This window comes from Salarias fasciatus, chromosome 14 (assembly GCF_902148845.1).
Source record: "Salarias fasciatus chromosome 14, fSalaFa1.1, whole genome shotgun sequence".
NCBI classification, from domain to species: Eukaryota; Metazoa; Chordata; class Actinopteri; order Blenniiformes; family Blenniidae; genus Salarias; species Salarias fasciatus.
In genome coordinates this window covers 11,967,214-11,979,939 of record NC_043758.1, presented here as the reverse complement: position 1 = coordinate 11,979,939, position 12,726 = coordinate 11,967,214, and positions in this window count along the sequence as shown.

Below are 12,726 nucleotides of genomic sequence, written 5' to 3'. Positions count from 1 at the left end.
TCGCAGGTGTGATTAACCTCTGGTTGTGTAACGGCGAGCTGAAGAGGCTTACCTGTAACTCCTGCAGTAACTGGGTAGTTCTCATGAACAAGACTTTAAATGGTGCGTCTTAATTAAATACACCTTCTGCATGACATTTAGGGTTTATTCAATACTACAGTAAAGTGATTCAGCTGTACAGTATGTATCACTGAACAGAAATCCTTTGGTAAAGAAATGTGGATATATATATATAAAATATTCAACTTTTTAATTATTTTGCTAACTTATGGGATAAAGGTGAAAGGAATGAAACAAGTCGTTCAAAACTTTCCATTGCGTTTTAAATTTTCAAGATGCATCAGCTTATCCGTGCTTCCCTCCCTCTCGCCATCCGTCCATGAAGTCGAAACGCTTTTGCTCAGAAGCAAAAGGCTGAATGCTATATGGTGTAGCATGTGTTCACGTAGTAAAATAAGTTTATATATTGAGAAGTTAATGTTTTTTGAATGGAGTAGCTGACTGTCTATTCAGAATTCTGTATTGATTGGTAAATATTAAATTGATCACATAACCAATAATAATAATAAAAAAAAAAAAAAATCAGAAAAGTTTACCCAAAGTGAAAGCTCATTTTTATGTTTCATGACAAGCTCCAAAGAACTTACTGTTGAATTCGGACTGCACATGAAACAGCCTTCAAGTTCTTGATGAAGTTTTGTTTAGTATTTTATTTTGTTGATACAACTTGTCTTCCTTCACTTCATTGGCCATTCATTTCAGGACTTTTGCTTTAAAACAAACCTTTTAGTAATTTGTTTTTCTTTTCATTTTGAGTAAATAAACTTTGGTTTGGTATTGTAAATCCATGTTGAATGATAAAAGGGATCAACATTGTGCTGTTGTTAATGTTATGTGCACCTTATGTAGTGTTTAACTGTATCTGGTCCAAGAAATATTTTTCCCATGCTCAACAAACACAAGCTATGGGATAGATCTTGTGCCAATATGAATATTTTCAATACAACATTTTCATACTTATTGTCATCACAGCTTGAATCTTTTTACATGCTTGAAATATGCTGCCATTATTATGTATAGAAATGAAAAAAGAAAAAGACTACTTTTCAGCAATACTCCATTTTTTCGAGCTGCATAATGAAGTTGTTGTGAAGGAGTGCTGAAGAATGACCACTAGGTGGAGCTGCTGATCCAGCTGCTAACGTGATTCCAGTCAAGTGCAGTGTGGTTGACACAGGAAGGAGTAGATGTGTGTGAAAACAGAACTGAGGAGCCGTGCTCAGCTGTCTAGTAAAAGGAAGTTAAATTATAACTACAAACACTTAACTGAAATCAGTCTGTGCTCGTGAGGAAAGACTTGAGTGTGTTTGCAGGAATTGCAAGTCCATGATGTTTATGATCATGACTGTTAGTGACCATCACTCCTGAGCCTGAGTAACAAAGAGTTCTACTCTCTATCCACATTAGCCCACAGAGAGGGAGTTTTATCTAAAACGCACTGTACAACACAGTCTCTTGAATATTAGAAGTAGAAACACTGTCTGTCCAGCTGCAGCACTGCAGGTTGTGCAGACGACCTCTGTGATGCTGCCACGCTCCATCTTATTCTTATGTTTGCTGATTGTGTGTCTCTTGGCATTTCGTCTCAGTTTACATGTGCCTGAACACATTTTCCTCATCATGCATGGTGCATTTTCTTTATTTTGCTCACTTGGAAAGAGAATGTGCCGTGTCTGTTCACAAGTCTGGAAATATTGTTAAATTGTGGAGCAGGAGTGTTTTTTCCTCTGTTTTAACATGTTATTCATCACATAGCTCCGGAGTTGAAAACACCACTGGAAGGTAATTCTCCAGACTACCATCTGCATCACTCCATTTAATGACTTTGCTGATTAAAACACTGTAAACCCAGTGTAATGACGCTTTTATGACCTACTAAATCACCTCGTTGTCCCGCCTTTCAACTCTCCACAACTCTTTCCTGGGTTCATAATGTCTCCTGTGTCAAAGACGAATGTATCAAACACGTTACAATCCCTGTGACGAAAATTATACTATTTTTTAAAAATAATTTTCAGCCAGTTCTGGTTTGCAGCAGATATCCCGAGTTGGAAATGACCCAGAAATGACACTGTGGCATCTCGAAACCACAATGAGGAATGAGTCAAATCTATAAAATACAATCTAATGCTAAACACAGATGTGCTACAAGAGTGATGATTAAAAGAAGTAAACATGCTTTTCCCACAAGCCTCAAGCAAAACCCGCTTACATGTCAGCAAGAGGTATCTGTTAACTTCGGTTTACTTCAGAAACCAAAGAGGGGGAGACGATGTTGATGTCTTTTTATCACATATCTTGCTTCTTGTAATTTATGATGAAAAAACATCAGTTCTAATGCAAAATGTACATTTTCAAGCTATTATTTATTTCATTAGATCACTTATAATAAGATATTAAAAATAAGCTACAATGCAAAAGAATAAATATATATATATGACAGTCTTTTCAATTACAATTTACAAGAAACTTAAGTTTTAACCAAAAATGTGCCCTTCAGTGTGACACACTGTCCCCATAACCCTTCAGACTCTCTTTAGAGAAGACTTAATGAGAAAAGTTCATTATGTTGCTGTAGCAGTCAGTCATAATTCACACAAAATCAATCAATCAATCACAAAATTAAAAATGTATGAGCGCAAACATTGAACCTGGGAACTGAAATGAGATTGTGGATGATTGAGTCTGAGAAAAACTTCAGTAATCAGTGACATTGATGTTCTCCCTTAAAATATAAATCTTAACATGAAGCTCTTGAGTTATTAAACACCCTTGTTGAAAACAGAGAATACAGATCAATTGTAGATTGAAGAGGCAAAAAAGTGCTTAAGAAAAAACTGTGTAGCCCAAAAATCAAATTCAACTGCACTGTATGAGACACAAAAAACAAAGTTTAAAAAGAATGATGGAGGAAGAAGGGGGGCAGTAGTTGTGTCAAATAAATGAAAGCGCTATAATCAAACTAGGTCTAACAATCACATTCTTATAAAACATAAATAACTGCAAAGCAAAGAAAGCAACAAATAAGTATAAATAATTAAAAAAAAAAACATGTTCTATTCTTCCTCCGGTTCGAATAGCTTCCTGTTTGGACACTGAGCTCTGAATGAAGACGAGAACCAGATATAGTCAGTGAAAATTTCTCATCACCCAATTTCAAATTTATCATTATTATCATAAAGTTCCTTTAAATTTCATTTATTAGCCAACATTCTCCACAAACATGTAAAGGCAGGTAAACTGAGGGTTGAGGAATGATTTTACACTTTGCTTCTTTAACAGTCAGAAATTGATTGGTTTTATGAGGCAAGACAGACCTGCTGTCAGTCGCCACACTGACCTGGAATGGATTTGGGGGGGGGGGGGGGGGGGGGGGGTTTATGCGTGTGTCAAACACAAATGTGTCACATAATGAATATTCATTTTTTTGTGATCAAATGTTTTTTATTTAACAATAACAGAAACAGTCAAAGACATGAATTGACAGTACAACCAAAACATTTTTGACTGTAGCAAGTAATAAAATAAAATAAAATAATAAAATTGTTTAAGAATTAAAACATAATAATAATAATAATAATAATAATAATAATAATAATAATAATAATAATAATAATAATAATAAAATAAAAATAATAATAAAAAATACATAAATAAACACAAAACCAGGGCACCACCCCCCACCCCTCAAACAACACTCACACTAGCACGCTCTTACAAAACTAGTGACACCACAAAGTCTCTGATAAACTTCTTGAGCGCACACACACATACACACAACATATACACATACATGAAAATTCAATTCAGGGGAAACAAGAAATCAACAGTTTGGTCAAGTGAGGAGAAAGCTCAACTCACAAACTCTTTCAGCGAGTCAGCTACTCTGTTCCAGTTGTTTATGGTAGCTTCACTCGCACCATTGACTCTGGCAGTTGATAATTCCAAGTAAACTACATCAAGGAAAGTGAGGGCCCATTGCCTGACAATAAGTGAATGGGAAGGCTTCCATCTAACCGCAACCAGTTTCTTGGCAGCTGTTAGGCCAGATAAGACGTGCGTTTTTTGATCTTGGAAATATTTATTTCTGACAAATCAATTAACAAAAGGACTGATATAGACACTGGAATAGTTACCAATACTAATTCAGATAACTTGGCTGCCACTTCAGACCAGAACTGCGAGACCGGAGGACAGTCCCAAAACGTGTAAAAAAGTGCCAGGGACTTTCAAAGGGCATAAGCTTATGTCCTGGAATGAACACAGCCCAGCATTAGAATAAATGTCATTCAAAGTGCGAATATTACTATTAATCCAGGCAGATCGTGACACATATCTATCTCCAATCAAGAGACCAGAGTTGTTATAGAGCGGCGTAAGGGTGTGCCACTCACAGGAGATTTTACAGTGAAGCTCAACAGCACGCCATGTCTGAATAAGTTGTGATACAATTGGGCCAAAGCGTAAGCGGCATTGTTTATTGGACAGATTAGTGAAAAGAACCTCCTGCAAGCTCCAGGGTCTAACACAATTTTCTTCCAGCTTGCGCCAGGAGACTGAAGCATCTGTGTTATGCCACACCAGTACTGGTCTAAGCAAAAACGACCAAAAGTAATATTTAAAGTTTGGCACGGATAGGCCACCGCTATCTATTCCTCTCTGTATTGTGGATCGTTTGAGGCGTGGGCGCTTCCTGTTCCAGATAAACCGGGAGATAGCAGAATTTATCTTGTCTTAATAGTTCACAGGAGGCGAGAGGGGAATCATTGAACTGATAAAATTTGTCCCATTTTAACAATAGAGACACAAGCTCTGAGGGAGTTGGGAAGGCTGATCCACCTGTCCAACTCTGCTTGGATTCTATTTAGTGTTTGTGTGTAGTTATAAGTTACCATACGGTTCAGAGATGGGAAAATTTGTATTCCGAGGTACTTAAAATCCTGTACAACTGGAATTCCAGATGGAAATTGCAACCTTTTAGCCGAGTCATTAAGAGGGAGCAGTGCAGATTTTGTCCAATTGATCTTAAAGCCTGAGAGAGAGCTAAATTCTTCACAGATAGATAATAAATTAGGTAGAGATTGCAGAGGATTCTCCATAAATACCAGCACATCATCAGCATATAATGATAGGTGATGCTGAGTATCGTTAACTGAAATTGGGCGCACAGAGCAGGACTGACGAATCATTTGAGCAAGTGGCTCAAGCGAGAGTGTAAACAGTGCCAGGCTCAAGGGACAGCCCTGTTGGGATGATCTGGTGACTGGGAACAATGTAGAGGAAAGTTGACTGGTGAGCAAAAAGGCTGAGGGATTTGAATACAGAACCTTCACCATCTGAATAAAGCTTTTACCTAAACCCATTTTTTCCAAGACCGCTCACAAAAACGACCACTCCAGCCTATCGAATGCTTTCATGGCATCAAGTGAAAGCACTGCAGTTGTTTTTGTTTTTGTCTGTAGATGCGTCAATTATATGTAGAAGACGTCTGACATTGTCTGAAGCTAACCTCGACTTTATAAAACCAGTCTGATCGCAGCTGACTAATGTTGACATGTAATTCTGAATGCGTCTGGCCAGCACCTTGGCATATATTTTAAGATCTGCATTTAACAAACTGAGCGGTCTATAACTACTGCAGTCTACAGGGGGATTACAGTCAGGTCGGCACCAATCCAAGTCGGCCCTGGCCAACTCGGCACCGCCCCCGGGATACAGTCAAGTCGGCATCAAGCCAAGTCGGCATCAAGCCAAGTCGCCCTCGCGGGGGGGGCTCTCAAGTGGCCGAGTTGGTCGGTGCCGACTTGACTGTAAGCTGCTTACCAACTCGGCCAAAAGCCTCTTTTTTTTTTAATTACGATAACGGCTGCGGCACGACCATTTGTACAGTTTTTTTCGTGCCGGCTGCGCCACTTCTCCTCACATAGCAGGCGGGTGACTGGAGGACAAACTTTGTGATTATGGTTACTCAGAGTTACTCAGAGTGGGGAACCACTTCGGCAGCGTTTTCGTGAGGAACTGGACCGGGTTGTTCCCTTCAGATCCTGCTGGAAGCCCGATGATGCGGACGTTGCAGCGTCTGCTCCGGTCCTCCAGGTCGGCTAGCTTACGCTGCATCATCTCCAGCGTCGTCTCTTGGTTAGCCAGCTTCCCTCGGTTACTCTCAACATTAGCTCGTATTTTGTCAAGTTCTAAGTTGACGCAGTCGACACTCTCATTTAGAGAGAGTAAGTCCGCTTGAATGGCTCTTAATTTTGCCTCAGTGTCTTCTGCCACCTGTTGGGAGTTTGTCGAAGCGCGCCTCCAAGTATCCACGTTGTTTCTCCAGAACCGCTTCAGCTATGGCCTCCATGTCGGACATTCCTCTCGTCTTCACAGCGAGACCCGTCTCAAATTTCTTACTTGAATCGGCCATTCCGCGTGCACAGCCAGCCGCACGTTCAATTGTAATGGTTAATAACTGATACAACGGTAAAAAATCGTTAAAGATGTCAATGCTGGGTTGAGCAGGATCGAGCTAGGCCGCCATCTTGTCCAGCTGATCATGTGACCCCACATAATGAATATTCATATAATGAAACCCTCACTGTTTTCATTAGGACTTAACTGGTTCTGGTACACTATAGTTGAATTCTGAGGGCAAGAAAGATCTCACAAAATGTTACTGGTGAGATGAAGAAATGAAACAGGGAAGTGAAATAAACCCTGAAAACCTTCTGCTTTCCTTGTTAGGAGAAGAGTCACTGTTCATGAAAGTGACTCCCAGTTCACTTTGAGTTTATTTATGTCTCTTTCACTTTTTAATACATAATGTGGTCTCCATCTACTTTTTATGGAGGAGTTCAACAGAAATTTTGTGACGCTTTCTCAGTTTGAGGTTTTTGTTTTTTCAGCGAGCTCCATCAAACACGATCCCTGCCCATTCTGTGGAAGTCTGACCACAATTATTTTATCAGCCGGATATCACGCCCTCTCTCTGCTCATGTCCCACAGACTCCAGGGACTACTGCTGCCAGTACCAATAGTGCTATATCTAGGAATCTGGAGCATCTTTTCACTTTATGCATCTGAAATGACAAATGTCGATTCATGGAAACAGCTGAAAAATAAGGCAGAACATGAAAAGTAATCGAAGCAATTTGAACAATGAACAATGAGAGAACCTGAATTTATCACCATCCTGAATCAAAGGCCAATAAAACAAACAAAAAAAAAAGTCAAGAAGCAAAACAGCCCCCAACTATGATACTTCCTCCCCCGTACTTTAACATGCGTATTGTTTCCAGTTACCTCACCTGAATGGCTTCTGTAATAAAAACATCTTGACTTGTGGACAGTCTAACCGCAGGCTGGTCAATGCCTGTTTTAGCTTTGGTTGTTTTTAAAGCGCTATGTAAATAAAGTTGGGCTGAATGTATTTTGCGCAGACCTAACATTTGTGAGTGTGTGTTCATACACTTCCTTCAAGTTATCTGAATAAAAATCGACACACTCTGTGACTCACCAGTGCCAGCTTATTTAAAGTTTAACAGCCTTTGCTCATGTGTTTGCTCTCTGTTACAACTTCAAAGTTTATGCTTAGCAGATTGAGATGATAATACACTAGAAGCAGTAGGTTTACATACACATGTCCAGTGATTGCTCTGTTGTGATAAGAGTCCATTTCAGCTATTCCCAAACCAACGCAGCACTTAGTGTCCGTGCCGACACTCTCAGAACAATGTGGCTGTAATTGACCTCCATTAAGTTGCTGCTTTGTAAAGGTTAACTGTAAAACAAAAGAATTCTGTTTTCGTCACGGTGAATAGCATAGCGGTGTGGTTAGCGCTTGTGCGTCACTGGCAGATCGCCCTGGGTTTGGGTCCATTTTAGAGGCTTTCTGTGTGGAGTTTGCATCTTTTTCCTTTGCATGTTTGGTTGTCACGAATACGCCTCCCCAGGGAGACAGGTGGATTCCACCTTCATGCAGCCCTGATTTGGATAGATGAAAATGGATGTAAATCCCTACGACCTGAGAGGCATCGACTTTGATCCAGAACGGAGGACAGAAGCATTCAGTCCAACCTGTACGGTGCAGAAATATTTTTCTTTTACCGTCAGTATTCTGCTTCTGATTAGAAATGAGAGACAAATGCAGCCAAGGCTCAGATTTCCTGAACATGTGTGTTGTAGTGTTGTTTACTGTCCCAACCGTTTTAATGTGAGAAATGAGTTCAATAGACTTCAAAGATTTGTTTCCTCTTCCTGAAAATGATTCTCTTCTGCCAGAATATCCCTTCGCCTCAATTCTTGAGAGGCTTTTATCCCTCATGTTCACATCAGTGATGTTGCTGACAGAGAAAAGCCCAAAGGAGTTACCGACAGAAAAAATCCCCCATTTCTCTAAATAACTCAATTCAATTGAAAAAGGAAACAAAGCTTTTGAAATAAATGCACTTCACAGTTTCTATTCATTCCCTGCCTTGAAACTACTTCAAAGTAGTTTTTGTGGCTGGGGAGCAAAAAAAAATAATCAGTTCAGGTTTTTCACATGTGACTTCCAGGATGTTGTGCAGATAGACCTCCTCGCAGGGGTTTTGTTATTGAGTAATGTGTTCACCCCTTGCCCCTGGGGAGCCAGATTCAATGAATTGGTGGTCATAATGCAGTGGGGTGACAGCCCACCTTTTTTTTTTCTTTTCTTTTCTTTTGAGGTGATGAAGGGAAACAAACACAGGGCTCTTGTAATGTTGGTGCTGTCCACGAAATCACTGGCCAGAGGACTTGAATGAAATCTGAACAGTTTCGGAGAATTTATACTTACTCACAAAACCACAGCAATGTGGATTTTTTTTTTTCCCCTATGAGCTGGACACTTTTTTTTTTAATTATTTTCAAATTTTCCCATTGAAATTGGTTTTGTTTGGGCTTTTTTTTTTCCTCCAGGTACTCCAGCTTCCTCCCACAGTCCAAAAACATTCATGTGAGAATAACTGATGAGAGTAAATTGCTCTCATAGCTGTAAATGTGAACATGTGGTTGTCTGTCCCCTTACCCTTTAAGTAGCTGCGATTGGCTCCAGCGCCTCACAACCCTCAACAGGATAAGCGGTTCAGAAAATGAATGAATGGGAATCAAAGTTACTTTGTGATCAGTTCTCCGTTCACTGCTCTGTTTACACTAAAAGGCTTACTGTATTGTAGCAGTGGCTTAAGGATGCCGGTTCACTGGAGCAGCACCAGGGTTTATCAGGTCATTTCCCAGGATCTTTTCTCCCAGTTTATTAAACCTGTCGGTTTTGTGTTTCAGTCCTTTTTTTATCACACATTGTTAATACCCTGCTCCGTGCCGGTTATGTTATAACTGTGTAGCACCATGGGTGAGACGGGCGTGGCAGCGATCACACCCCTCTTTGTTGTATGAGGAATTTAGGTTCATGTGAATAAAGTTGAATTTCCAATACAAGTGTGCACATGTATACAATAACCCTGTTTTCAATCTCTCTTTGGAAGACAATGTGGGTGAAAATCTTCAGACTTAAAAAGAAAAAATCTAAAACACTCATATCTGTACTTTTATTTCTGTGTTAGTGATCACATGTATGATCTTTACAAACCACTTGCAGGTCATGTGACACGACTGGGAATAGATTAATGCATGATCTCTCATATTCTCTAACCTAAGTTGAACCCAAATTTCCATCCATCCATCCATCCATCCATCCAAAGAGCTCTTCATGTTATCCCAACAGCAGTTTTCACTCTCAGAGTGTTGGTTTACTGAAGGCTTGACGCGTTTCCAAAACTAACACTGGTGCCAGAGCGTTCAGCTCTCAGACTCCTCCTGTGGTCCTGGAGAAAAAAAAACAGCCAGCTTCACTTCAGGATGTCAACACCTTACTCCACATAGGCTGATATTTCAAGCTGGTTCAAATCACCCCGGGCTTCTTTTTCTTCATGAGTTACAATGGCTGCCATGCGCTGTGCGGGTGCATCATGGGAGAAATTCTGGGCTTACCGTTTTGCACACTTTGGCAATTTGGAACGAGGTGGGACCACCAGCAGGAAAGAATCTCAGCCAGCACCAAGATCTACCCAATGATATCTTCAACTTTGTTAAGGTTCTAAGGAATTGTGAGATAAAGCCAAATAAGGATAAATGAGGGGAGGAAAAAAAAACAAAACAAAATTTAACCAAACCACAGTTGTGCGTTGCGGTTGTGTTGTGACCATTGTAAACTGGTGACAGTAAATGCCAAGAGTATAATTTTAGAAACCATGAGTAAATTTATTATGTGTTATGATCTTGATGTCTTGGTTGTTATGTTCCCAAGATAGCCTATTGGTTTGGGCAGTGTGTGTGACTACAGCTGCATTTGTTTTGAGCTTCTATCTGTTTATTGAAGGGTGCCAGTCTGGTTTATTTTATCTGCAGTGTGACTGTAAACACACAGAAATCGCATCTGTGAAAATGCCCAGTGGTAGTTAAAGTAAATTAGTTCCTTCCAACCAAACATCTGACGTCACGAAGACGTGCAGATCAGGTCGTTTTTGGGTCGGTCAGTCAAAGACCATATCTAAACGTCCGCCGAACGTACAAAATGGATCCAAGATTCAGACGTCAGTATTGGACCTTTTTTTGACGTCATAATAACGTTCAGGATTTGGACGTCATCCAAAGACCGAATCTAGACGTCAGCAGAACGGTCCAAGATTCAGACGTCATTATTGGACCTCATTTAGATGTAATCTTGACGTTCACATTTGTACCTGATCTGGACACCTGTGAAGGACCAAATCTAGACGTCAGCAGAACGTACAAAATAGGTCCAAGATTCAGACCAAGATTTATTGGACCTTTTTTTGACATCATAATGACCCAGCTGGCATTCAACCGACCTTAAACACTGACATTTAGTTGAAATAATGTCAGTTGACGAAAAACGTTAATTCAACGCCAAAAAAAGGTTGACATTAAATGGGTGAAGTTGTGTCGTGAACTCACTGTGGAATCAACGTTGAAATATCAGCATTTTTTAGACGTATATCTAATCGTCAGCATTTTTAAAATCATGACTTCTAAAAATTTTGCTGAAATATGTCAGTTAACAAACAACGTTATTTCAATATCCAGACAGCATTGATACATTTACCACTGAAAAAGTGTTTATGTGAATGTTAACCCCCGACTTGTATTTCTTTTTCTTTGAGTCTGTTTGTTTTCATTGTCTCGTAAAGATAGAATTATGTCTAATAAAAGAGCCGCCCAAGCGGTTAAATTTAGTACGTAATTTCATCAAATTGTGAACTTTGGTGAAACACAAAACAAACATTTTTAAAACCACCACTTTGTCTCGTGTGTATTGCACTGTATTTCAGGATAAGTAGTTTTCTGCAAACTAGTGGTCACCCTCCCATTTACAGATGAAATACACAGTAAACTAATAGCTCAACAGGTAAGGCTGAGGATTGCTCGTAAGTTCGAATCCTGTGTTTCACATGTCTGTAATGAAATGTTGAAACGACTGAAAGAATATGCCTGAGCCTCAGACTGCAAGCCCAGTGGTTAGAGTGTGGTCAATTTAATTTATAATTTTCTGCACTTTTGCTGCTATACTCCCAAAGACGTTGGGAAAAAGACGTCATCTGGCGTTACAGTCTGCACCTTCAGTGGACCAATACTGGACGTACAAAAATTACCCTAAAAAGACGTCGTTTCAACGTGTCTTTACACAGTGGGTTGTTTTCAGAGAGATGACTGGAAAGATAAGGTTAAACCGAGAACAAGATTAAAAGCAGGTCTTAGTTTTTGATGATCAGATTGTAGAAGAAAAAATTAGGTCTCACTTCCATCTGTAACTCTGCACAGACAGAGATAAACTGAATCTCTTTTCCTCTGACCACAACTGAACATTTGACCTCCTCTGTTATCTTTATCTCCTCTTAGTGACCAAAACAGCCACAGGAAGCAAGTGGAACTGGAATTACTGTGAGTGGAAACGGAGAAATCAAATACAATTACCACGCAGCCGCTCGCCATCACAGCTGCTGGTCGTGCTGATTTCATTGTTGGAACATCAAATTTCTCACAAGAAAAAACCATTAAGGAGCACAGCAATGGCTCCTCCGGTTCTTTATTATCATGGTTATTACATCCGGTGTCTGGTTAAATGCTGATGTGTTCGTTAAATGTGTTAGTGCCACTTACGTCTTTTCAAAAATATATCATCAAAGCGAGCTCATCTCATAACTCCATCCATTTGCACATGCATCCCAGACACTGTAACTGCTGGATTGTTGGTGAATTCGCAGCTCCGAAACAGATATTCAAAATGACAGAGGAGCCTCAGCATCATTACAATTAGCCTTAAAGAGATGCACACAGTATTTTTCCATTAAATTGGGAGCGGAAGAGGAAAAATTCCTACATGCATGTTGACAACACACCGCAGAATTCACACAGAAAAGTCCTGATCTCAGATCAGTTACATTCACGCCTACGAGGTGGCAAACCACTGCCCGTCTCTTTAGATAATGAGTTACTTTCGTCCTTTTTCTTTTTTTGGATCTCCAACTTTCACCTTTACACCTGTAACCGTAAACAAATACGAGCGGATTAACTGTTACAACACCGCCAGTTAATGATTTCAGTTTTTACTGTTTAATAGCACAGGTGTTTGAATACTGA